The sequence below is a fragment of the Mustela erminea genome, chromosome 11, assembly GCF_009829155.1.
Source record: "Mustela erminea isolate mMusErm1 chromosome 11, mMusErm1.Pri, whole genome shotgun sequence".
Classification (NCBI taxonomy): domain Eukaryota; kingdom Metazoa; phylum Chordata; class Mammalia; order Carnivora; family Mustelidae; genus Mustela; species Mustela erminea.
In genome coordinates this window covers 65,678,834-65,706,405 of record NC_045624.1, presented here as the reverse complement: position 1 = coordinate 65,706,405, position 27,572 = coordinate 65,678,834, and the positions used below count along the sequence as shown (strand labels likewise).

Here is a 27,572-nt window from a genome sequence, read left to right as displayed (position 1 = left end):
CATGGGTACTTTATTCTAATTTAAAAACACTGTCAGAAATGTTGCCAGTAAAGCAAAATGTCTTCATTTATCAAAGGTATAGTCTCATGTAGTGTCTCACTTATCTGACCACCAGCAGTTCCTCTTAAAGCAAAGAAATCTGATTTTTCCTCACGAATAACACTCACTGAAGTCAAATAAACCTCATTAACCAGAGTAAAAAATATTGCAGACGCTCTGTAATCAAGAGCACATTTGAGGGAGGAAATGGTGTTACAGCAGATAGCTGTAGTGCACTGTGTCTTAAGAATTTGGTGCTTCTTTATTGCTAGATTAAATTTCAGAATTTAGAGTCTAAATTTTCCCTTTCACATCTGGTGACACTTTTTTTAATCAGTGTGCAAAAGGAGAAAAATCTGTCTGCCTTCTCTCCATGCCTCTCACTGCAGTCCAACCTATGCCAGGCTTAAGGAAAAGCCTTTTGCGTTGGCAGGGAAACTCCAAAATGGTTTCCAAGCCTATTAAAAGTGAAGGGAGAGTTTTTGCAGAAAATCTAAGAATTTTTTTTTAATTGGAGTGGTACAAAATAAGCAACTTTTAAAATTAAACAATGAAAATCAAAATGTGTTGGCTACAAGTCATATGTAATGTTGGCGTTCTGGTGCCACCGGTGTACAGCAGACTCCTGTGATCTATTAAAACTTAAAATTTAGGAGTGTAGAATTGTGGAGGATTTATGATTATTGACAGCTAAAGGGGCGATGGCGCAAGGTATAGTGATAGTTAGAAACACATGGACTGGCGCACATTTATCACTGAATAAATGTGTGGACGAACAAGTGAATAAACAAGGAAACTGTGTTGCTGTCATCAAGTAGTGTGCGTTCGTTAGAGCATTGTGCCCTGGGAGCCGGGGACTGAAGGAGTCCAGATGAATGGAGCAGGGAGAAAGGAATATGAAGTGATTGCCAAGAAGCTGGGAGCTCTAAACCTGGCTGGAATGAAATAGGACCTGGGGGTGAGGACAACTGTTGAGAAATGAAAAGACAGCCATTTATGTGTGAGTCCAGGCGAGAGGCAACGCCACTTCAAAGTTAGCAGAACTTTTTAGACAAAGGTTTTCATGACCTCAGGAATGAGGGTTATGTTGCGGACTGACCAAAAGTGAGCTTGTCAGTGTATTCAGAGAAGATGAGAATTATGGTATAAGTGGGTCTGGTCTGTTTATGTAGAAAGGGACAGAAACTCCAGCTCCTCCTGGTTTAACTGAAATGGGGCCTTTGTTGGCTCCTACCAGACAGCATGCTGACTTCAGGAATGCCCTGATCCAGCTTCAGATGATGGTCCAGGACGGCCTCCCTTGCTGTGGAGGGCTGTTCTTCCTCTGGCAGCAGGACCGCTCTTACCTGCTGTTTGGGGTATGTGCCAGTCGCTGTTGTCTCCCACACTGTGGGAGCATCCTGATAAACAGGTTTTTAATTTTAATGTTGAATTTTACGTTTACATATGATGTTGAATTTTATTTAACCTTTTGGTTAGTAGTTTGTGTCCTGAGCAAGCCATCTTAGCCAACTGAAGATCAAGAAAATATTTATTTATCTTTCAGGCCCCACTGTTTTACCAGACACATTCTGCTCAGAGCCCCATCTAGGTTTCTGGTTGATTCTACTGTGTAGCCAGAGTTGGAGGTCACTCGCCTGGATGGTGCGGAGAGTCTTCCCAGGATCCCTGGGTACCGCCACAGTGTGGGGTAACTGCTCACCCCAGAAATGACCAGTTTGACCGAACCCCTGCATTGTTGACCTCTTATGTGGCAAACTAATACGCACTAAAGTTTTTTGTTTTTATTTTTTTAAATAGGACTTTCCCCTTTTTGGAGAGAGGATTTACTACTTGTATTAACAGATAAATGATGTGAATGTATTTGTGGTTAGTTAGTTAAAAAAAAATCTAGAGAGGGTATCTCTTCGTAAGCAATAATCAATTAATTATATTTTGTAGTCAAGATGTCTTCTTGGATTCTAAGACCTTGAGACTCCTCAACCTCAGGACTCTTGATCCTTTATTTTTCATGCTGTTGCACACTATGAGGTATCCAAGATGTGAGAAAATAAAATTATTCCAGATGGTGCTCCTTTTTCATTTTTTACAGTGTTTCCATCTAATCCTCTCCCACAAAAGAAAAATTCCCCTTGGAATTGCTTCTGTTATTATTTGTATTCGTTTTTAAACCTTGACAACCATGTGGACATAGTACAGGTGCTTTTGTAGGAGAGTGATCTATAAAGTTCCTGGTGCTGGGCTGCAGAAGTGGAAATCCTGCAAATGCCAAAGCAAAGTTGCTTCCAATTCCATTAAACATGTTTTGGAGCCGGATGTAAATGAAGTAAATTTTTTGAAGATACGTTGATTTTCGGATATCTGATCACTATAATCTGGAATAGACAGGCAGAGGAACACTGAGGACGTGTCTGGGTCTGGCCAGAGGCCTGGCTCCCCCTCTTGCTAGCTGTGTGGCCTTGGCAAGTCCTTTAGCCTCCCTGTAATGAACGTGATAGTGATTCCCACCCTGCAGGGCCTTTGTGGGGACTGAGTGGAGCAGGCTGGTAAAGCTCCAGGCTATCAGCGCCTGATCCACGGTGTGTGCTCCTTGAATCTTAGTTATGCCGTTGCTTCTGCTGCCACCACCTTTGCAGAGGCCACAGTGGGGTCTCTGTTGTGTTCATTCCTGTCTCCTTTTTGTCCATCCAGAGTGAAGGCTCCAGGGTTGGGAGACGCTTGTAAAAAATCAACATGCAAAAACTCAGGGAAGGAGCTGGAGTATGATTTATTTAAAATAATTTAAAATGTTTGATTACTTAGGTTTTTTTGTTTGTTTTGTTACCTTATTTGGAAAACCAGAGACTTCTTTGCTTCCTTTCCCTCATGTCACAGCCCATCCCAATGTTTTTGAGCTCTTCTACTTGTTGACTGTACAGTTATTTCCCTGTTTATGCAGAATTTTTATAGTGAATACTTCAAAGACAAAAGTGGAAGAGAAGTTTTGATGGATCTCTTTTTTAAATTTTAAGATTTTATTTATTTGAGAGAGAGCCCGTGAGGGGGTGGGGGTTGGAGAACATGAGTTGAGAGGGAGCAGCAGAGAGAGAGGGAGAAGTAGACTCCCCTGAGCAGGAAGCCTGATGTGGGGCTCGATCCCACGACTCTCAGATCATAACCTAAGCCAATGGCAGGTGCTTAACCAACTGAGCCACCCAGGTGTCCCAGGTTTGCTCGCTTTCTTTTTTTTTAACCTTGAAATACTGTTATAAAGTAATAAAACTTTCAAGCTGTAGAGCATAATACATCATGTATTCACATGCCTACCCTAAGCTTCAGCAACAAGCAGTATGGATGGATACCATGGAAGCTACCTGTGGACACCTCTGATCCTCCATGCCATTTTCTTTTTTTTTTTTTTTTTCTTTTTTTAAAGATTTTATTTATTTATTTGTCAGAGAGAGAGCGAGCGAGAGCGAGCACAGGCAGACAGAGCGGCAGGCAGATTCAGAGGGAGAAGCAGGCTCCCTGCGGAGCAAGGAGCCCGATGTGGGACTCGATTCCGGGACGCCGGGATCATGACCTGAGCCGAAGGCAGCTGCTCAACCAACTGAGCCACCCAGGCGTCCCTCCATGCCATTTTCTTATACCACATACTGTGTGTAATTCCAAACTATATGTGGTTTTTGTTTTGCTTATTTTATAAGTTTATCTAAGTGCTGCCATTTTCTTTGCATTCTGCTGCAAATTGCTTTCTTTACACAATGTCGTTATTTGTCAGAATCGTCATGTTGGTGGTAACTGTCATTCATTTGAACTATTGGCTGATATTTCTTTGCATGAAGATGCCATCATTTATTATTTATGAGTGCTAGTAGACACTTGCACTCTCTTTCTCATAGACTATGCTGCCATCAGTGTTTCTTTTATTAATTAATTAATTTATTTATTTATTTATTTATTTATTTGACAGAGATGGGGAGAAAGAGAGCAGAAGCAGGGGGAGCTGGAGAGGGAGAAGCAGGCTCCCTGCCAGGCAAGGAGCCTGATGTGTGACTCCATCCCAGGACTGTGGGTTCATGACCTGAGCCGAAGGTAGATGTTTAACTGACTGAGCCACACAGGCGTCCCAACCATCAACGTTTCTATTAGCAATAATCGCGCCTTGGATAAACCTCATTGGCTACAATACTGCCACTGCGCAAAGCTCCAGCCATCAACGTTTCTATACATGTTTTAGCTCACAGATCTTTATAGCTTCAGTTTTATTTGTTTTTATACTCAAAATCAGTTCTTTTTAGTTTGGTCACATTTTGTGGCCCTCATTTGCATCATCATGATAAGATTGCACTACATCTTTTATGTCCTTTCTAACTCAAAATTAAACTTTTTATATAGGTTCTTTAAACTGCGTAGTTTGAATTATTGATTTTAATAAATATAATTTCACAGTTGCATTGGTATGTCTCTTCAGTTTATTCTTCAGGATATGGATTTTACTTAAACAAGGGAAAGTTCCATTTTGAACATTTTTGAGGACAAAAATAAATGCAAGAAATTATCATTAAGCATGATGAACAAGATAATAAATTTTTTCCACCTAATTTTCTTTCCTGGAATGTAGAGTAATTACAAATACTAATAATTTAGGATAAACGTGACTTTATCCATATGTTTAAAAAACCTTGTGTACATGTAGATCAGTCCCTGTACTTGTTTCCACAAGAGTTCAGTCACATTGAGTATTTTGTGTCCTCTTTAACCTTTAACGAAATTTCATACAGTCGAAGCATTCTACTGTTCCCTTTGCCTTTCTCTCTCTTTTGCTTCTGACCTAAATGAAAACCTAATGTAAGATTATGAATAGGCAATTAATGAAGAAAATTAATTTCTTCAATTAATGAAGAAAAAAGTACCAGAGCATCTGGAGCAAGGAGAGATTAAACCTGACTGAAAGGCCTGGAAAGGATTTTTGGAGGAAGGGGAATTTAAGCAGCGTCTTCAAGAATGAAGACCTCCATCTGTGACAAGGAGGAGGCATGGGGAGCCTCCAGAGAGCCCATTGCTAACTGGATCCCAGTACCAGAGAGCCTACTCAGAGTAGTACTACACAGAACAGAAGTACTGTCCAAATTTCTGTTCCACAGATTTGTGAGGTATTACAAAGATCGTCCTTGTTTTAACTCATAAGTTTATCACCAATAGTTAACAGGAATGGCAGCAAACACCGGGGGCGGGGGCGGGGGCGTGGGGAGGAATACTTTTTTTTTTTTTTTTTGGTTTTGCTGCTTGCTAGCTAGACCAGTATCTAGTCCTCTAAAACCTGTCCCCCAAATACACTACTATAGAGCTTGTAGCAAGAAGACTAAGTTCAGAGAGAATTCCAGGCAGAGGAAATGACATGAACAAAGGTGGTGAAGTAGGGAGGGACAGGATATATGGAAGGTAGGTTGATTCAGATGTGACTGAGAGCAGGATATCTCCTGGTGAGTAGTGACTGACGAGACTAGAAAAGAAGATTACGGGCATAGTATGAAGGGCCTTGAGTGTGAGCTTGAAGAGACTAGACGACCTAGAGCTACTGAAGGCTTTTTGGAAAGAGAAGTTGTGCTAGTGGGACTTGTCTTTGGGAAACTTCTCAGATATTTGTGGGATGGACTCAAGTGTGGAGAAATTAAGGAATTAGGTTGGAAGCTATGGTAAGCCTAAGATGTCATGTGAGTCTGATTTGTGGTGGCTGGATCCAGAATGAAGACTAGAAAATAGGCAACAGTGGGGCTCAGTTGGTTAAGCGGTTAGGTATTTGGCTCTTGGTTGCTGCTCAGGTCATGATCTCAGGATCATAAAATCAAGTCCTTAATAGGGCTCCATGCTCAGCGCAGCATCTGCTTGGGTTTCTCTCTTCCTCTCCCTCTGCCCCTTCCACCCACCCTCCCCACCCCACGCCACCCCACCCCACCCCAGCTCTCTCTCTCTATCTCTCTCTCTCTCTCAAATCTTAAAGGAAAATGGGTGGGAAACATTTTTGACTGGGCTATCACTAACCTACTCAGTGAATTCTGGGAATTAAAAAGACGCCCTGTCTTTAAGACATCTTACTTCCATTTGTTAGAAAATTGTTATAATACATGTATTTAATGAGAGAAAGACACTTGACTGCCATCTACTGGAAAACATACACAACCATAGTGTGAATACTCCTCCCTGCAGATGTGGCACTCTTGTGCAGTACACAACCTGTACTACCATGTCTGTGACCATAATCATGTGAGTATGACTGATAGGATTTGGTAAGTGATTGCATTTGTTATAAGAGGGAAAAGGAAGAAACTTCAACTCTGGATGGTAGGGAAGATGGTAATTAATAGAACTGGAACTTATTCTTAGGGAATAGGTTCACAAAATAGAATTATTCTAAACATGGAAAATTTAAGTTCTTCATTTTGTTCATTGATCCAATATTTTGCATTTACAGTTAGAATTTTTTCTTTTCTTCTGGAATCTCAGGTTTCCAATCTTTCTGACATCTCAGAATGGTGACCAATCTCTTCTCTCTTGGATTCCATACCCCCCCCCACCCTCCTCCATATCTTTTCCTTCTTTCCTGATCATTGCTTCTCAGTCTCCTATGCAGGCCCTTTTTTTCCCGGGTTTTCATTCATATGCCTCTGCATACAGTGGGTGCACAATAAATATTTGTTGCATTGAATGACATTGCCGTTGGAAGATCAGTTTCAGGTTTACCAGGAGACTTACTCATGGGTGCTAGGGACTAAGGGTGTGCGAGAATTCAGAAAGTAGAAACCTAATTCTCAATACAGTCCCTTGTTTTAGGATCTATTTTCTACACAATGGGTCACTCTTTATTGGGGAATTCCTGTACTGTTGATCTGTTCATCATTGTTCAGCGGTGGCAACACCAAGAGAACAAATTATTTATATTGGCTGTGTCATACGGGTGTGCCTAATTCAGAAAATACTTTCAAACCAAATAACGAAGCTTCCCCGTCTTCTACTTTGGGAATAATGAAAAGTTCCTTTTTTTTTTTTTTTTTTTTTTTAATCTTAACTTTTGTCAAGATTAGTGATTAGTGATGCGTTAAGATCCCATTTAAGTATTTTCATTTGAGGTTACTTGCTAACATTCTTAACCACTACCACCTCCTCCTGCCCACCCCCCAAGCCCACCCACCTCAGTTACTTTTGCTTTCATTTTTCATGGGACTTGTATATCAAGGCAAACCCAAGAACTTTGCTCTTCTGACACAACTCTGCAGACATTTATGGCGTGGCTGCTTTGTGCAGAGTGCCGTGGAAGATACAAAGGTTTCAGCTTGCTTCTGCCCTTTAGGAGAGACTGGCTTAATGGGAGAAGTAGACACATACGTAACTGCTCCAGGGCAGGCGATGACAAGCGTCATAATATAGTGTAGACAGAGCCAGGACTCCCTGTGTAAACATCTCTTCAAGACTGAGCCACCATACATGGCCTTGCCATATTTCTTTTCTAAATTGTACACGTTTAACCAGTAACTTACCTGAGTTGGATTAGACCGTGTTTTCTTGAAAGATTCTTAAGTCAAAAACCTACTGTGAAGTTTAAGATTTAGCAGAATTTAACTAAAAAGACATTGAATAACACTGACTTGATTCTTTTAAATTTGATTTGGCTTTTTTAAATGCTTTTAAGTTGGTACTATCCGAAGAAATTAGAGAAAACTAGAGTGATATTAAGTAAACAAGGATGTAAACCAGGAGTTTTATGTTTATGTGAGTCCGGTATTTAGGAAATAAATATCCTGAAATTCTCTAGCCAAATTTTATTTTAAGATGTGTTTTGAGTACAGGAAAAAGAAAATTATAAACAGTACAGGAGGAAAAAATAAATATAACCCTCATAAATACAATGAGGTAGAACGTAAATACTGAATGGATCATTGCTGTTTAATTAAGGTGCCTTTTATTTAAGTGAAACCAATGACGTTTTTACAGTTACTAGAGAACCGAAAACATTCATTTGAATTTTTAAAATTGAAATGTATTCAAGATTTGAAATTTAAACAAAGTGTCACTTTTGTTTTTTTAAAAAAGAATCCTTTCTTCTACAATAACTCAATCTCAAAGAAAGGAGCAAAACTGAACCAGATATACACATTGTACAAAAATAAATGCCCCTGAAAACTCATTTTAACTTTAGTTTACAGCTAATGACAAAATTGAGAGTGTGTAATTTGTGTAATGAGTGAATACAGGTTTGCTGACTTCACATGATGACTTGCAACTTAAATTCATGCTGAAGATGAGATGCAGCTTCATGAAGGCATATTACCTACTGAATTTAACTTAAAAATCTAAAATCGGAAATGAACAGTGTGTCAACCAATTTTGTAGGCGACAGGAAATTGGGAAGTATCTCAAAGAGCGAAATAAGAGAAGTATCACAAAGATACCAAAAAGGTTTAAAAGTATCATAGGAAATAGTAAAATAATGCATCTAATAGCAAGTAATCTGAAAGAGATATTCAATGGGAGAAAATGCTTAGTAATGCTGAAAGGGTGCCAAGGTGATATCAGACAGCAATTAGGTATGAGGTTGCAGTGGGATATGGCAGGCACAAAGAGCCACTGCCATCTGGGGAGTCATCTTGCAAACCCATTACAGTAAAAAGAAAGGAAACTGAAATCCCTTACAAACTGGCAGTATCAAGGACACATTTGTCTTATACCAACCCAAGAACTTCCAAACCAGTAGCCACTGATATTTTGAGTAATTTGGAATACAGAAATTACAGTGTGTAGAATAGAATAGAGAATCAAGAATAGAATAGAGAAAGATTGACCTAATTAAAAAAATTTTTTTTAAATAAAATGCCTTGGAGTGACTGAGTGGCTCAGTTGGTTAAGGATCTGACTCTCGATTTCAGCTCAGGTCAAGATCTCAGGGTCGTAGGATTGAGGCCCACTTCAGGCTCCGCACCGGGTGTGGAGTCTGCTTTCGATTCTCTCTCTCCTTCTGCCTTCCACCCCATGTGTGTGCACTCTCACTCTGTCTCTCTAAAATAAGACAATTTTAAATAAAGATTTATTTATCTTTAAATAATAAAATAATATGAAGTTATATGATGGATATAAACGACTTAATGAAAGACAGAATTGTTTAGATTGAACGGAGACCGTGGAAGCTGGGATAGTGTGAACACTTTCAGAGGCAATTCTCAGCATCTAGGCCAGTTGCACAGATTACAAAAGAGCATCTCAGGGCCATGACGGGAGCTGGATCACTTGAAGCAGGTTTGGAGTTCATGAAGAACTTCGTTAAGTAACAGTGCCAGAATTGATTAGAAACAAGCATGTTCTAACAATGAGGTAGTATTTCTACTGTTGTCTGTACTGGTCGGATTACTCTGCCTCATTGTTTACCATCTGTGATTCACTGTTTATACTCTAGGACCATTTAGATGTCTTGCCAGAATACCCTGCCCTTTCTCTTAGCACCCTTTTTGATCTTGGCTTCTAGAATTTCTTTGACTGGTTTAACCTCTTATCTCTGCAGCTGGCTTTCTGTTTCCTTTGAAAGCACTTCCTTCCCTATATGTACCTGCTAGTCTGTCTCAGCACTGAACATATTTGTCTTCACCTGTCACTGCCTACTACTGGTGACCATCTTCGCTCTAATTCTTACCATCATTAATTTTTTTTAGGACACCTCAGATCAGATGTATTGGCTTCTTATCCTTAAATTACTGAAGCTCTGTTCCTAGTCTTCCCATCCCAAATCCAACAAATCCACAGCTTTTCACTTAGGCTGGGGAGGACAGCATCTCCCTGATCAAAAGGCTTAATTCCTTCTAACCCTGTCTTCTGTCTCTCACCACTTTATTCTTTCTGTCCCTTTTCCTCTGGTAGCTAAATCCTTACTCTGGTCTTGAAATCTTTCTCTCAAAATATTCCTTTTGTTTCTTGCAACAATACTCCAGTGCTTAATAATAAGTAATAATAATATTTAATGAAATGATACCATTGTCTCAGAAACTTACAAAAACTCCTAATTTAGATTAAATTTCTGTTTTGATATTTCCTTTCTTAAGCTTCTATGAAGAAGGAAATGAGTTATATTAAGCAAATTTAATAATATGTGTGGGTTAGTATTAAAGCCCTAAAAGTTGTCTTTTAAAATCGAAAGTTGCCGAGGCAGTAGGTAGCTCTGTCGGTTAAGCGTCTGACTCTTGATTTCAGCTCAGGTCATGATCTTAGGATCATGAGACTGAGCCCACGTCAGGCTCCACACTTAGCACGGAGTCTGCTTGTCCCTTTCCCTCTGCTCCTCCCCCCTGCTCGAGTGCGTTCTCTCTCTCCAAAAGTAAATAAAATCTTTTTTTTAAAAAAAGTAGCAATTCATTGACCTAAGCAATTTTTTTATCTCTTCTTGCACTATCAGTCCTTGATTGAGTTCCACCCCTGTCAGGTCTTGAATTAGGCCTCTGCTGAGGATTATGTAGGCTTTGGCCTTAAGAAGTTCACATTCTAATAGTAGGCAATAATTGTGATTGAACGACTGAGAAATCATTCCGATGTTCAGATGTTCAATAAGTATTTACTGAGCTTCTGACTCTATGCCAGGCACTGTGCCAGGGAGTCGGGATACACTAGGATAAGCACTAGTAGGGTAAGGTAAGGTCCCTGGTAAGGTAAGGTCCCTCCCTTGACTTTCAATCAGGTGGGGAGACAGATCATTAAACAGTTAATAAAGTGGAAAGTCAAGAGGTGCTGTGTACTCAGGGGCACTTAATCTAATAGATGAGCAAGCAGGAACTGTAGGACGATGGAGGATGGGGGTGACTTTGGGGCTGCATACTGCAGAGCCCAGCGTTCCTGTAGAACTGAAAGAAGGTTGATTTGAATTTACTTTCAATTTAGCTAGGGAATAGTGAGCGGAGAGAAGAGGGCTGCTAGTTGGAGGGAGAGCTGGGATTCTTACAGGCTCATTTAATAAGCACACATAACTATTTGAAGTTTTAGAAATCCTACGTCCTCCCCAAGATTTTAGAAATAATTATTGTCTTCCTATTCAGTATCTTCGGGATGTTTTTCTGAAAACTTACTGAATTTGTAGCCAAGAAAGTATGGGGTGTGTGTGTGTGTGTGTGTGTGTGTGTGTGTATGTTATATAGTGGTAGAACAGTTCTCTTCAGTCACAGATTGTTTTAATAATGCAATAATAGTTTCGATTATGTTACGATCGGAAGATGGCAGTTAGAACCCAAATGGAGTAATTTTCTCGTTTCAGTAAAACTGTGGGGATGCCTGGGTAGCTCAGTTGGGTGAGCATCTGCCTTCAGCTCAGGTCATGATCCCAGGGTCCTGGGATTGAATCCCACCTGAAGCTTCTTGCTCAGCAGGGAGCCCACTTCTCCCTCTGCCTGCCGCTCCCCCTGCTTGTTCTCTGGCACATGTGCTCTCTCTCACTCTCTTTCTCTCACTCTCTCTTACAAATAAAATCTTTACCAAAAAAAACTGATTGTGCCATGGCCCAATAAGCAGCAAAATTTACTTGTCCATTTTTTTTTTCCTCCTAGGCTATATATGTAGTTAAACTCAACCCAATTTTAAAAATATATTTTTACTACAAGTTACTGCTTATCGCAGGCAAACCCAGTGACCTACTATTTGTTACTTATATCTGCAGGCCAACAATTTATATTAGGAAGTAAAACTTTACTGTTCAGCATTAAAGTTCATCTGATTAATAAACTGATATTGCCTCAGGTTTCAAACTTTGTCGTGAATAAAGTAGGTCCTCATGCAGTTGAGAAACAGTGCGCCAGCTGCAAGTCCAGAAAATACTTGCTGTTACTCACATAATAAAAGAAGCCCCAAAGCCTTATAATTTATAGATTCATAACCATTTCTTGTTGAATTTATTCTTCTAAATTGTGCAGGTGCTACTTTGGTCTAAAACATACAGCCCTCTTTAGACTATCTTGAAGAACTTGGAGGTGCTTAATTTTTTTTTCCCTCTTACATTGTGAGCTGGTTAGTGTTAAGGAAAAACTCAGCACTCATTTAAAGCTCAAAGGTGTGATTGTTTTAAAACTTACCTAATATTCCTTTTTTATCATTGAAATAAATATGTCATTTTTTGCAGATGTATAATTGTTCATTTATTAAAACATACTGTGATCTTGCTATGTTCTACACAAGTCTGGATGTTGAACTGATGAATACAACAAAAGTCCCTGCCCTCATGGAAACTTACAGTCTGGGGCAAATTATATTTCGGTGGATTCTATAAGCATTCCTGCCTGTTCTGCATTCACAGAACTTCTGGCCTAATGAAATCTAGGCAACGATTTCAAGTTCTGGCTTTTCAAGTCCTTTCACCTTAAAATGATGGCAGGAGTGTATTGCTTCAGAGATGACTGTTACTGTTTGTTGTGAATAGTGAACATTCCAAGAAATGAAGCTTGCAACCCAAAGTAGGATTAAACAGTTTGCATTGTTAAGCGTGTTTATTTTAGGTTTCAACTCTAGGGTATTAGTAGCTAAAATTATTTCATTAATAAAGCAGCATTTTCCCAGAGTTTCCTAAGAGGATAAACAATTTTCCAGGAGATCATCAGTGGCTAATATGAATTCTGCAGTAAGGTACTCAGCTTCAGATCATAATAACAATTACCACCCCCCACCCCGTCCGTGCCACAATAACAGTTTCACTTTGGTGCCAAGTACTGTTTTAAGAGCTTTACATAAATTTACTAGTCTAATCCTCAAAGTAATGCTTTGAGGTAGATACTATTATTATACTTCTGTATTACATACGAAGAAGCTCAAACTAAGTAACTTGCCCAAGGTTACAAAGCTAGCAAGAAGCAAGGCCCGGATGAGATCCCCTGTGTCATCCTGTGTGCTCTAGAATAGCTTCTCCTACTGAAGTAGATGCTTCGCATTACCCTTCTCACTTTTTTGTGTTCTAGTAATTTGCTTTCTTCCAGATATGTAAATATTGATTTGTTTAGCATGCACATCGTACTCTGAAAGTGACAATATGGGCTTTTTTATTAGGGTTTTTCCCCCATGTTCATAACTATCCTATCTTACAAAGGTTGGTTGGTCTGTTTGTTTGTTTGAATTCTAAGCCTAGGAGGTAGGGTAACCTGGAAGTTCATTTGTTTTGGTTCCTTATGGAGTTTGCTGGCTCATTCGTTAACTAATTAACATATATGGGTTTTTTATACTTAGTACCCTGGCAGATTGATCACATTTAAAGTGAGAAGTCAGTCAAATTCATTGCATGTGAAATTTTATTTTTCTATACCTCTGGAGAACAATGAAAACAGAGAAGCAGTCTTTGTTGTCCCCTAAAGAGACGGAGCACGGTTTTGCCAACCTCATGTTCAGACAGGGATTTTCTCTTTTGTCCTTGCCGTATTTTGGGTTACTTTTCTCCCTTTGGGTTTCCTGCTGAAGCAAGTTATTTTTGCCGTTCTGACTCCCCACCCTGTTCTCGAACTTGTCAGGGCTGTTTGGTCCCGGGACCACCCTCCTCTCCTGTTGTGCGTTCCTTCTGCTCCTCCTCCAAGGTCCGCTGACGGCCCCTTCTGGGATGGGGCCTCTGCTCTTCTCCCAGTCTGGAAGGACTTGCTGCCTTCCGTTCGTGTGCTTCATTTTCTTTGCTGCTCTGTTAACTAATTACGCTCCTTGAGGATAAGTTTTTGTGTGTTCTCTTGTTTCTTACACTGCAAAATCCTCAGCCCCACCCAAGTGCCAGATAAGTATTAGGGCTTTGATATTTGTTGAATGAATGCATAGCTATATTATAGCACTTACTTTATTGTATTTAATAGTTTGGGCATGTTTTTCTCCTTCCCCTTTTATTCATGTTTTGTATTTTCCCCAGTGTCTGTAACATATTTAGTAGTCAGTGTTTCCTGAATTAATGAATGTGCGTCTAAATCATACTTGTACATTCTGTGGCACAGCAGGTAGAGAGGACTAAAAGGCAGGGCCATAATGGATAGTACTAAAAGGCCCATCGCAGCAGAAATTTTAGAACTCTGCATCAAGAAAGATAGAGCAGAAGCTTCAAATCCAGATGTCCCCTTTCATTCATCTGTCTGGAAGTTTAGCTTTTGCATGTCTGTATTGTCCACTTTTGGGCACAGCAGTCAGAATGAGCCCCTGATACTCCAGTGTCTGTAAGGGAAACATGGCAAAGGAAGTAGCTCTAGAACTAGGGACGGAAAATTCCATAAATCTGCTTCTGTCAATTAGGGAGACTTAATTACACAAAAATCTCAAAAAAAAAAAAAAAAAAGTAAGCACCCACCATTGTCTGCTTTTTCAGATGTAGAGAACTTTAAGTATCCTATTTTAAGTTTTACATTGAGTCACAGAAATTAGGACCTCAGGAATAATAGACAGGCTTATTACAGGGGCCCCTGGGTGGCTCAGTCGGTTAAGGTCTGCCTTTGGCTCATGTTGTCATCCTGGGGTCCTGAGATCAAGTCCTGCATCGGGCTCCCGGCTTAGTTCAGGGAGCCTGCTTCTCCCTCTCCTTCTGCCTGCCACTCCCCCGCTCGTGCTCTTTCTCTCTGTGTCTTTCTGACAAATAAATCTTTAAAAAAAAAAAAAAGTTTATTACATACTGTGGGAAGCTAGGAGACTAGGATGCCCTACAAATCATACGATGCTTTCACCAATCAAATGCTTGGACAGTGCTCCATCTGCACCCACCTAGTGGGCTTGGTGGCCTGCTGACCTTGGCCAGTGAAATTTATCTTGGAGTGTTCCTTTTCGTTTCCTTAAAGAATGGAGAGAGGTGGAGAGGGGTAGAGGGAAGCACATTTATGTAGAGGAAGCAGCATGTCCTAAGACAGAGTTCTGACAGCATGGCGTGTTCTAGCAGTGGTACAGCACATTTATGATGGTTAGAACATAGGGTCCAGGAGAAGCAGAGGAAAGAAATGGCCACTGGCCTTGGGGAAGCAGACCTAACTGGATGAAGGTAGGTATTGAGAGCTGTTGGGAACTTAAAACCCATCAGCACCATAATCCTACTCTTCCCTGGTCTCCTGCCCACCGCCTTTGCAACCAGCATTCCTCTTACGGTGCAGACTGACCCTGGTACAGATTTACGATTTCTGCCTCTAGCTCAGCACTCAGAATGACTTTCTTCTCTTTTTAAAATTTTTCTCCAACCTGTTTTTTATGAGCTGCATTTTTTATTATCTGTAATAAGTATTCGAAACTGGAACAACTTTTCTCAGGAGCCTCAGCTCTCCTGACCCCCTCATTTTAAAGTAATGACTCATTGCCCTTGTCCTTTTTCTGAGGAAATAGATAGTATCTGGCATATGCTCCCTCAGCGTGCCACCCCTCCACATCCAGACTTCTATTCACCCTCGGCCATCCTTATAGTCTTTCTTTCTGCCTCAGAGGAAAGTGTGTGTTCACTGTTCTCCGCTCCGACTCCTCCTCCGGTGCTCTTGAGCTTGCTGCGTGCTCTGGGACCTTCCTCTGTTGATCATTTGCTCTTTTATTTCTTCCTTATTTTAGGCTCTTTCCTTTCAGCTCATCAACATTCTCAAGTCTCTCCTACCCTTGAAACTCCATTCTTTGAATTTTCTCCCCCCACCCTCCACCAAGATGTCCTGTGTTTCTCCTTATTTAAACAATTTCTGAATATTTAGAAAGATTATCTGGCTGAGAGCTAGAGGAGGAAGTCAGGGAAGGCAGAACGTTGAGGAGAGGTTCAGTTAGGATGGTGTCGAATTAGAACGGTGACCGTGGGGAGGAGCAGACAAGTTTGAGGGGTATGGAGGAGGTAGAATTGACCCGACTTTGAATGGATATGAGACTCGAGGAAGAGGGAGAAATCCCTAATGACTCCCATGAATTGAGGGAGTGAATACAGAAAGAGGAGCAAGTTCACTGGTGGAAAACAATGTATTCCTTTTTGGAATACATTATCCAGATGAACTGCTCTTGGGGCATCCAGTTGGTGAAATTGAGTAGGCAGTTGGAAATATGGGAAGTATGGTCTGTAGCTCAAGAAAAATGCTTGTTCTTTAGAAACAACTTTGGTTGTCAAAGGCGTATTGGTATGTCTTGAGTTATAGTGTTGGATGAGATCCCTTATAGGTGCAGTAAGAAGAGAAAAGCCCTGGGGAATAACAGAGCTGGTAGAATAAGAGGAAGCAATGAAGGAGATGGAGAACAAGAGAAATAGCTAGAGGCATACGTGTGTGTGAGGTGTGTAATTTTTGTTTTGTTTTGTTTTTTAGCTCTTTGAAGACAAGGATAATTGCATCTCCAGCTTTTATGCAAAATGTGCCAAAATTGTGTAGACTCCATCAATATCTAATACATGCCATTATTGATAGAGCCTATTGAAAATGGAGTCAGCACCTTCATGAGAGCTTCCTTTACCTTACGTCACATGTTGCTGGGGTTTCTGGAAGGAACGAATTTGTCAATCTCATAGTTTGGAAAGGGAACATTCAACAGGAGACACTCGGAAAAGTTGGGTGACTAGTGTGCTTAGGAGATGACAGTCACTGCAGCAGCACGGGATGTTATTTTCAATAGCAACTCATTTGTCGATGTAGGTGATACTGATGGCTGTCTTGTGTTAGAGAGACATTATCGGTAACTTCACGCCAATAGTTTTGTCACCCAAGTGGAGGTTCTCAAATCTGAACATTTTCTTGTTTTTATCTCCTTGATGTTCGATCACATTTACATTCCATTGCAACACTCTAGTCATGAGTCAGAATGAAAAGCTGTTGGAAAGTAGATTATATCCTTATGTTTCTGCAAAAAATCTTGGGATTGGGGGTAGAAATTGACAGCAACCCAAGAATTCATCCGAAGCCACTAACAGCTTAGACTGGCCTCGTTTTAGCTGGGGCCCACTCAGGGTCTCCATGGAGGTGGGGGAGGTGGTGGGTAGTGTCATAGGATCAGTACAAGAGGGACCCCTGGAGGTGTGCAAAGAAAGTCTTAAAGCTTCTATTTATAAATTATTTCTGTCTCCCCCTTAAGAAACAGCTGTCTATTTTTGTGTGTGTTTTCTAATGTTCCCTAGAGATCGGTACATTGGTCCATGTCTGTAAGTAACTAAATTATATTGATATAAATCTAGAGGAGGCATGTTCAAATGTCTTTAAACTGTGTTTGCTTGATTGGGACTACACTCTGGGAGACCTCGTCTAAGTCTTAGACACTGTTTGAGCGTCGTGAGTCAATCGGAAACATTTGGAAGTTTCTTACCAAAATTCTGTCAGTAATTTTAGCTTCTATCCGAGTCCAAAGTGTTTCGCTTGCAAATGCAGATGTATGACTTAATCTTAATTCCACAGCATGGATTTTAATGGAGAGCATTCAAACGCAAGTTCAGACGCATCCATTGCCCTCTCTGGGAACACGCCAGTCTCTCACGAACTACCTAGTGCCTCTGCACACACGGTGTGCTCTTTACAGCCCTCCTTTAGTCACAGACAGTTTAAGCTGTTAAATAGTATCTTGCTTTAAAAGGTAGGCTGATGGCGTTTCTATCTTCTGGTACATCTGGTAAGTTAATAAATACAGTCTCTGCGAGTATCCTGCAGGGACCTGTTTTTACACGCATACAGGGACGTTTATGCAGAAATCAAAGGCCATGAATCAGAAGAACACAACTCTTGTTTCCAGTGTACTGGAGGCTTAAAAAAATTGGCTTTGAAAAATTGAAAGTAGTGTGGTTTGTTTTTATTGTGGAACCGATCAGGAAGAACAATTTACAGTCATTGCCATTCTTCACAGCTGAATGGAGTAGAGGAGCCTGCCTCGTGAAATGGAGCAGCTGCGCCCGTTTTCTCTGGGCTCACAAAAACATTTGCTTTTTCATCGAGAACTTTGGATGGTGGGGTACAGTTTGTTTTCATGATGGAAGTGGTCAGTTGTGCCTTACCAGACAGCTGTAGTGTAATTAAGAAAAACTGTGTGAAAGTGGATTAAATATAACAGAAGAAGCCTTTTTTTTTTTAAGGGGGGGTGGTCACCTTAAATTTATTCATTTTTCTTTAATGCTTAAAAAGCAGAAATACCACTGTAATTCAGGTCTATAAGATTTTACTCTTTCACCGTATCATTAGGAAATAGAAGATTAGACTACTGCAGAAAAATTGTTTGCTTTTGGGACAAATGCAAATTAAAAAGTAGGAGTTTTAAGATGAGTTAGCTTGTGAGAGAACTGCTTTCAAAACAATGTTTAAAAGAAGGAACTGCACACTTATATTTATGTTGACTTTAATGCATTCTAAAAGTTAGTGATTTCTTTTGTAGAGAAAAGGGTTTGAGGCAGCTTTTTAGATTCAGTTTGGCTCCAAGTTGAATGTTAGGAGAATTATCTGTTTTTGATGACCAGAAACTATGAGAGATGAAAATCACATTTTTCTTGGTAAATTTTTAAATGAATTAGTCAAATAATAATGAAGTAATCTGGTGAAGTGTTGATTTGTTGTAGTTAAATGTGGAACATTAGGCTGTCAATGGGCTTTGAAAAGCATACATTTATTTTATGCAGCAGACTTTGAAATAAGAATAGAAATGCCTTAATTTGCATCATAGTCTACAGTGGGAAAGTAACTGTTACAAGGTCAGAGGAAGCTGAATTTTAAAAAATATATATATTATTGCACTCACAAATAACCAAGATGCGTACTAGGCATTCGTTGTTTTTATGCTGATTGCCTAACATGTTGAAAAACCAGATACTCGCCCTAGGCAAAATAAAAGATTCAGGTTTGCTCTAAGAGTTTATCCTATACTGAAGGTTTTGTAGGAAAGACTCTTGGATTTTATTTCAGTTAGGGAATCTGGAAAGCTGGAGGAAGGGAGGGAGGGGGCAGAGAGTTACAGCCCAAAAGCTCTAGCTGTTTCCAGTCTGGAAGCCCTTATCCTGGGAGTTTTCATAGGAGAAGGACTCTACAATGGGTATTTTCGAGAAGAATCCCAACCGTCACTTCCCCACTCCCTGATGGCCCATTCTCTCCCGATTCCTTGTGTCTTCCCTCATCAGAAGCCCTAAGAAGACTCTGAGAATCAAGCCTGACTTTATTTCTAAATTGCAAACCATGGCTGCAATTTGATAGTTGGTGTTTTGGTTTGCAAACTGAGCCTTCATGTGTACTACAGTCTTCTTCAGACTCCAGTATCTGCAGAGTCCAGGCAAAGTTGACTTCAGCAAGGTGAACAAAGGAGAGTGTATGGTGGACTGGAAAGGTAGACTAGCAGTTAAGAAACTGTCTGAGGCTAGGTTTTCAAGTAAGCATGGCAACGAAGAACAGTGAAGATAGCAGTGTGATGCAATGAAGAAATTACTGGGAATTCTAATCACTGAAATTAGAATCCAAAGATTGGATTCAAGTCCCAGCTAACCTAGCTTTGGGGGAAGTCATTCTCTCAGGTTCTGTTTCTTCTTGTATCTGGTGGAACTGCGATAACTCTTCTACACACCAAACAAGTTGTGAGTCTTCAGAAAGAAAAGGGGAGAGAAAGTTGTGGGCCAGTACAATCCAGTAGTGTAGTTATGGGACCAGTTGAGCCATCTGTATCTTTTCTGGAGGGGTGAAAGTGGGGAAGAATTCTTGGCAGCAAGAAAAGAGAACGTAGCAAACATTAAATCTGGCTACATCGATTCTTTCTCTGAGTGTTCTCAGAGCTCTTTGAGAATCCTGTTATTTATCTCTGTTTGATCCCCAACCCACCACTTCCCCCATAACACCAATTCCAAACCCTTTCACCCTCCCTAAGTCCCAGCCCAGCCCCTTCTTCCTTAGTCTTGGGTTTTGCTGGGGGTTACCCTCCCCTCCTTTGCCGGGGTTACCCTTCCCCACCTACCATCTGGAAGTGTTTCTCTTTATCCGTTCCCTTTTCACTTTCTGTTTCATCCTCACAAAAGGTAAACTGTGTTCTTGATGCCTTCTCATCCTACCTCATCTCAAACTTTGCTTTACCAGTTATCTCATATCTTCCTCTTGTTCCTCTCATCTCTCCCTTCCTGGTTCTTCTCCATAGTCAAGTGGCTCTGAGTTCAGTGTCCTATGTGGTTGGTTGGTTGGTTTTCATTTTCACTGATGAAATTAAGAGTGATTTGAGTACTTCCTTTCATCCTTCATCCATGCTTTCTTTAGATCCATTTCAATCTGATACTGTATATTTCACTATGAGACTCATGTCTCAGAAGGCACCAGTGATCTCATGGTCAAATCCAGTAACCATTACTCTGTTTGCTTCCATTGGTCTCCATGCAGAGTTCCACATGGACTTCTGCGGCCTCCCCTCTCCTAATTACAGGCCTCTCCCTCTCTGGCGTCTGTTGTGTCAGTACATTCCTTGTTCTCCTCACTGACTGCTCTTCTCTTTTCCTTGGCCTCTAAGGGTAGATGTTCCCTAGAATGCTGTACAGAGCTCACACAATATAGAAACATTCATTCAAATTGGGTAGAGGACCTAAATATAATATCTAAATCTATAAAACTGATAACAACATACGGGAAAATCTTTGTGACCTTGGACAAAGATTTTTTTAAGAGCCAACACAAAAAGCGTGATCCATAAAAGAAAAGATTTGATGAATTGGATCTCATCAAAATAAATATTCTGCTTTAGAGAGGTATTTTTAAGAAGATGAAAAACTCAGATTGGGAGAAAATATTTACAAAACGTTTTTCTGATAAAAGACTTGTATCCAGAACATAAAGAACTTTGAAAACTGCATAATAAGAAACAAAGAGCCTCATTTAAAAAAAAAAAAAAAAAGTGGGGTGGGCAGATATGTGAACAGATACTTGATCAAAGAAGATATATGGATGGCAAATAAGCACATGAAAAGATGCCCAGCATCACTAGTTACTGGGGAAATGTAAATTAAAAAACCATGATGAGATACCACTATACCCACTGGAATGACTAAAATCGCAATTATTGGCCATACCAAATGTTGGGAGGATGTGGAGAAATTGGAATTTGCAAATAGTATTACTGGTAGGAATGTGAAATGGTGCAGCCATTCCATTCCTAGGTTTTTACTGAAGAGAAATGAAATAATGTGCTATAGGACTCCTTTTATATAAAAGTCTAGAAGACCTGGTGATGGAAAGCAGAGTAGTTGCTTGGGGATGGGAGTGTGGTCTAGAAGGAATGGATTGCAAAGGAGCATGAGGAAATTTGGGGGAGTGATGGATATATTCATTATGTTGATTGTGATGATGCTTTCACAAATGTATACATATGTCAAAACTGATCAAATTTGACACTTGAAAATGTGCAGTCTGTTATACATTAATTATACCACAATAAAACTATAAAAAATTCATAGAACTACACACTGAAAAGGATGAATATTACAACATGTAAATTATCCCTCAATAACCCTGACTTTAAAAAAAAAAAAGCATATGAGAAAATGAAATATGGGGATTGAGGTTGCAAAAATAATTAAAAGCCAATCTGAAAAGATTACAGACCATACAATTCCATTTATGTAATAGTCTCCAATGACAAAGTTATAGAGATGGAGAACAGATTGGTGGTTGGTTGTCAGGGTTTAGGGATGGTAACCGTGGGGGAAAACGAGGTGAAGATTACATGGGAATTTTCAATGCTATTTGTGTAACTGTATAATAGGCAACTAATAAATCTATAATTATATCAAAATAAAAAGTTTCTTTTTTTTTCTTTTTTTTTTAAATTTTTTATTTTTTATAAACATATATTTTTATCCCCAGGGGTACAGGTCTGTGAATCACCAGGTTTACACACTTCACAGCACTCACCAAAGCACATACCCTCCCCAATGTCCATAATCCCACCCCCTTCTCCCAAACCCCCTCCCCCCAGCAACCCTCAGTTTGTTTTGTGAGATTAAGAGTCACTTATGGTTTGTCTCCCTCCCAATCCCATCTTGTTTCATTTATTCTTCTCCTACCCACTTAAGCCCCCATGTTGCATCACCAAAAGTTTCTTTTTTTAAGAAAGCCAATTAGGTATTTTTGTGTTCTCTGATGGGAAGCCATCAGTGTTTTTATATGTTAACTCTACAGTAATGTTTATCACACAGACTCTAGAAACTGATTTTATTGAGATAAAATCATACATACAACTTAATGTTGCATTGTTGTAGATAGAAAACACATCAAGAATCATTTTCCAATTGCTGGTTCCCCATCTGAACATCGAATATCTTAACTTTTTTCTCCAAGATTCTTACTTAAATTTTTCTGACTAGATAATACATACACATGGTTAAAAATACATAACAAAGGAAGCAATAAAAAGTCATCTCCCAAAGATTTCTACTTCACAGTTCATACTTCCTCAAAAGTAAACAATTTTTTTTTTAAGATTTTATTTATTTATTTGACAGAGAGAGATTACAAGTAGTCAGAGAGTCAGGCAGAAGAGAGAGAGGAGGAAGCGGGCTTCCCACTGAGCAGAGAGCCTGATGCGGGGCTCCATCCCAGGACCCTGGGATCATGACCCGAGCCGAAGGCAGAGGCTTAACCCACTGAGCCACCCACCAGGCGCCCCAACAATTATTAATTTCTTGTGTATTCCTCCAGAGTTTCTTCATACGTATATAAGCAAATGCAAATTTTTTTATGCTCTTCCACTTTTTAAAAAATTTATTTATTTGTCAGAGAGAGAAAGCATATAAGCAGGGGGAGCAGCAGGCAGAGGGAGAAGCAGACTACCCACTCAGCAAGGGGAGCAGCAGGCAGAGGGAGAAGCAGACTACCCACTCAGCAAGGGGAGCAGCAGGCAGAGGGAGAAGCAGACTACCCACTCAGCAAGGATCCCAATGCGGGACTTGATCCCAGGACCCAGGAATCATGACCCGAGCTCAAGGCAGATACTTAACCAACTGAGCCACCCAAGTGTCCCTCTCCTCCCTGTTATTATCCAAAAGATAGTTTACTATATTGAATATTTTACATATTTCGCTTAACAGTGTGTCTTAAATTTTGAAGGTGATATGCAGAGAGCCGCTAAATTCTTTTTGACAATTGCATAATATTCCATTATGTATTTAAATACATATATTCTATACATACATTTAGAGACAGTTACATAATACACACACACACACACCTGTGTTCATGCACACATATACACATATACATAATATTTATATACTAGGTATTTCCAGACTTCCACTTTTGTAAACAGTACTGGAGGGAATATCCTTATATGTATGTCATTTTTTACATGAACAAATATATGTGAATATGTGAAATTGCCCATACTGACTTTTTTACTCTAGAAAAAATTTTATGCAGTTGAGCCTAATATATGTGGAATAAGTTTCTAGATGTGTAATTATTGGAGACAAAATGTTTAGTGTCCTTTGGATTTTCTGCTTCCCTACCAGATGTATATGATAACTTGGATGCCTAAAAATGGAGTGGAGACCCACTGCATCTGTGTTCTTTTCCATAGAGCTGAGGGTGAGATGCCCATGTGCACACACAGGGGTATTTCCCAAAGCCTGGTGACCATTCAGTGGCAGGTCTCACTCTCCCCCTGACCCAGTTCTGTCAGTCTTCCTTGCCTGTTTCTGAAAGCCTTTGGTTTCTCCTTATTCATAGACCTAGACTAGAGCTCTAAGCCCTTTGTTTTTCCCCAGGGGGTATTGCCCCAAATACCTTCTTGTCTGCTATCAGTGTGTTATCCCGCATTGGTTCTCCCAATTAATGCAGCCTTAGTATTACATTAGGTCTTATGTGTTAAATCAGATTCTCTGAAAAAGGCTGACTGTTTGTACACCAGACAAGAAGATGGAATGTACCCTCCTCCATAATGAGCCTACAGATTAGAGTCTTGGCTTCTCCAACACTGGTTGTGTATGTGAGTTTGTAGGCAAGAGAGAGAGAGAGAGAGAGAGAAAGAAAATAGGACAAAATTTAACAGTTGGTTAATAAAGGTGAAGGGTAAAAGGGAAACATTACTGAGGCCCCAGGGCCTTGAGGGTTGAGCAGAATGCCAGCCTGTGGGCAAAGGATCAGATTTTCTATTGATTTAACTTGTTTTAAAATAAAAAGTTGAGAGAAAGCATATTTGCTCCTGAAATTATTTACCTTGAATTAGTTGGTCTTCATCACCCATTATGTTCTTAGTTTTTGCTTTGCTATTTCTAGATCTGAAGACATCTTAAAAACTCTGCCCCCAGATTAAGAAAAAATGATGATAGCAATTTATAATTATTGAGGGTTTCCTCTGATGTTGGGCATTTTATGTGGATGATCTCATTTAAGCCTCTTATCAACCTGTTATTGTCTTTATCATTTCTCAAATGAAGCCACTCACACACAGTGAGGTTAAATAACTTGCCCCAAATCACACAGCAAACATGTGGTAGACATGTACTTGCTGTGCGACCTGCTGTCACTATGCTTGACCCGGTCTTTATTTTGGCCTGAAGTATTTGAAGAGAAAGATAGATTATCATCTGGCTAAAGCTCTTAGAGCAATCTCCTGGTCCAGATAATGGGATCATCTGAAGGCTTCATGAAGAATGCAAGTGGTTGTACCTGGAGTGGAAAATTGACAAGCTTCTTGATATGTTAGATTTACAAAACTCTAGGAAAAAGGACCTGTTCTGTGTGCATACAGCAGCCCTTTTTACCCCTTCTTTTGAGTTTGCCTCTTTCGTGCATACTCACGAGCCTGCTAAGAGGCGTCATTGGCTCTTTTTTGGTTTATTTCCTGTACGTTTTTTTCTCTGTTGACTCCTTTCCATCAGAATTTAAACAGGTTCCCCCTTTACTCCACACACCCTCAGGCCACCACCATCTCTTCTCCAAACCAAGCTTTCCTAATAAATGATACCACTGGGGTCTTTTTCTGTTTTCCACCAGCTCCTCTAATCCTCCACAATCCCCTGCTTATACCCCCAACAGCCGATTTCCTTCTAGCGATTTTTCTGTGCTATTGTTTAATTCACAAAACTGAGACTATAATTCATGCACAGTTTTGTGGCATGCTTTTCTTCCTGCTTTAATATTGTGGACATTTTTTCATGTCATGAATTTTTAAACCCTTCTTATTGATGAATGGCATACAGAACATATAGAATGTATATAGAATAGCATACAGAAACAAATTTAAATTTCAATGATTTTTCATATGTCATTACCATCTAGATCAAGAAATAGAAATTACAGAATCCTAGAATATCCCCCCAACCCACCACCACTTTCTGTCATTTTACCCAACTCTCCAAAGGTATCCTGACTTCTTGAAGCATAGATTGTTTTATGTGTATGAAATGCATGTAAATGCAGTCCTACATTGTATACATTTTGTGTCTTGCTCATTTCATTAAATGATTGTGAAATTCACCCACATTATATGCAGGTGTAGTTGATTAATCTTTGTTTTATAATATTCTATTGTGTGAACACGTGAATGTTTTCAAACATAACGTTAATGGGTATATATTATTCCATTGTATAGATATGCCATAATTTATTCTATTTTTGCTAGGTTTTTTGCTATGATAAATAACCCTATAATGAACATCTCTATGTATAAATACTTAAACTAATGTCTGACCACCCCCTTAGAATATATTCTAGAAGTGCATTTACTAAGAGGATATAAGCTCTTTTACAGTTCTTAATACATACTGTCAGATTGCTTTCTGAAAATATTACACCAGTTTACTTTTCTGTTAACAAATCACCTGGCACATAGGTATTCAGTAAAATGTCATTGATGTGAGCTCAATATACTAAAAGTTCTTTTATATCTTGGGATCAATTTCCGAGTTTTATGGTCAATGATCTTTTCAGTTCATTATTGTTTCAATTAATTTAGCACTAATATTCTCCCTAATTCTTTTTTTTAATTGCCTGATTGTTCTTATGTTTTAAATTTTACTGGTATAGCTTTAAAATATATTGCCAACTTCAGGAGGAAAAAAATGAGGATTTTATTGGAATTGCCTTACTGGTATTTCTCTAAATTTATGTGGCAAGAATTGACATATGTATATAATCCTACCCAAGGATGATTCCCCATTCAAGTATTTTCATTAAATGCTCCTTTGTAAAGTTTTGTAAGTTTATTCACCTAGGACCTGGTTTTCAAAAAATTTTATTTCCACATATTTTATATTTTGTGGCCATTATGAATTGGATAATTTCATTATATTTTATAATTAGTTATTTGAAAGCTATGGAGTTTTATATATTTATTTTGTATTTATCCTTCTGGCTGAGCTCTTACTAATGCTAACAGCTTTTGTTTGGATTTGGTACGATTCATGCTTTGGGGTTTGTGACCATTTATTTTTATTTTTTTTTTTTTAAAGATTTTATTTATTTATTTGACAGGCAGAGATTACAAGTAGGCCGAGAGGCAGGCAGAGAAAGAGAAGGAGGAAGCAGGCTTCCTGCTGAGCAGAGAGCTCGATGCGGGGCTCGATCCCAGGACCCTGGGATCATGACCTGAGCCGAAGGCAGAGGCTTTAACCCACTGAGCCACCCAGGCGCCCCATGACCATTTAGTTTCTAAATTCAGAGAGGGAGAAATTGGTATGAGGAAAAATAAAAAAAAAGTAACCTCAAAAACTATTTTTAAATAGAGTTGTAGAATTCTGATGATTTGCAAAACCCCATTTTTTTCATGCATTGAGGTATTCTTTCTGCCAAATCCAAACCATTTTCTCTAGACTTATATTTTGAATGAAGAAGTCACACTTTAGTTCAACATAAAATTAATGAGATTTTTAAATGTGAAAACATCTATCATTACGGTAGGTAAATTACTCCTGTAATGAAAACCACATCATTTACTGTTCGTGTTATGCTAAATTTACTTTTTTCCATTCTCTTACTTATAAAAAAAAAATTCTTTATTAGAGAGAGAGAGAAAGTACAAGTGGAGGGAGGAGCAGAGGGAGAGGGAGAGAATCTCAAGCAGACTCCCTGCTGAGCATGGAGCCCAGCACGGGGCTGTATCTCACAACCCCAAGATTGTGAACTGAGCTGAAATCAAGAGTCAGGTGCTTAACCGACTGAGCCACTAGACACCCTCTCTCATTTTTTAAACTTCCATTTTTTTTTCTTATTTTCTTTTCTTATCTTATCCATGTTCTCTATTTTGCTTCTCTATTTCTTTTTAGGAATATAGTAGTTTGGGAAGAATTTTTTAATACTATCAGAAAAAAAATCTTCAAAGTAAGGGAAAAACTAGAAATCTTTCAGTTCCTCTAATTTCTCTCCCTATATTCACCTATACTTTTCTGTTCTGGATATTTCTGGTGATTTTCTGTCTCCTTATACACTATTTATTTGTGTGAATGTTTACACGTATGTACATGTGAGATATATGTGTTTGTGTCACCTGTTTTTTGTTACCACCTTAGAGGTAAGAAAATATGTCTAGGTCACATATAAACATGTTATTGCATATATAATAATTTTTCTTAGTTTAAACAGTTCTAAGTTTTTTTAATTTGTAAATTTAACTTGTAAATTTGTTGTCTTATTACTTTTTTTACTCATTTT

General features: G+C 39.3%; 1 protein-coding gene and 1 pseudogene across 1 annotated transcript in view; one reads left to right on the top strand and one right to left on the bottom strand.

Moving 5' to 3' along the window:
- Positions 1-27,572, top strand: part of UMAD1 (UBAP1-MVB12-associated (UMA) domain containing 1) — a 219,503-nt gene that overhangs the window by 100,998 nt on the left and 90,933 nt on the right. The gene's annotated exons all lie outside the window — the stretch shown is intronic.
- Positions 4,099-4,227, bottom strand: LOC116569721 (annotated as a pseudogene).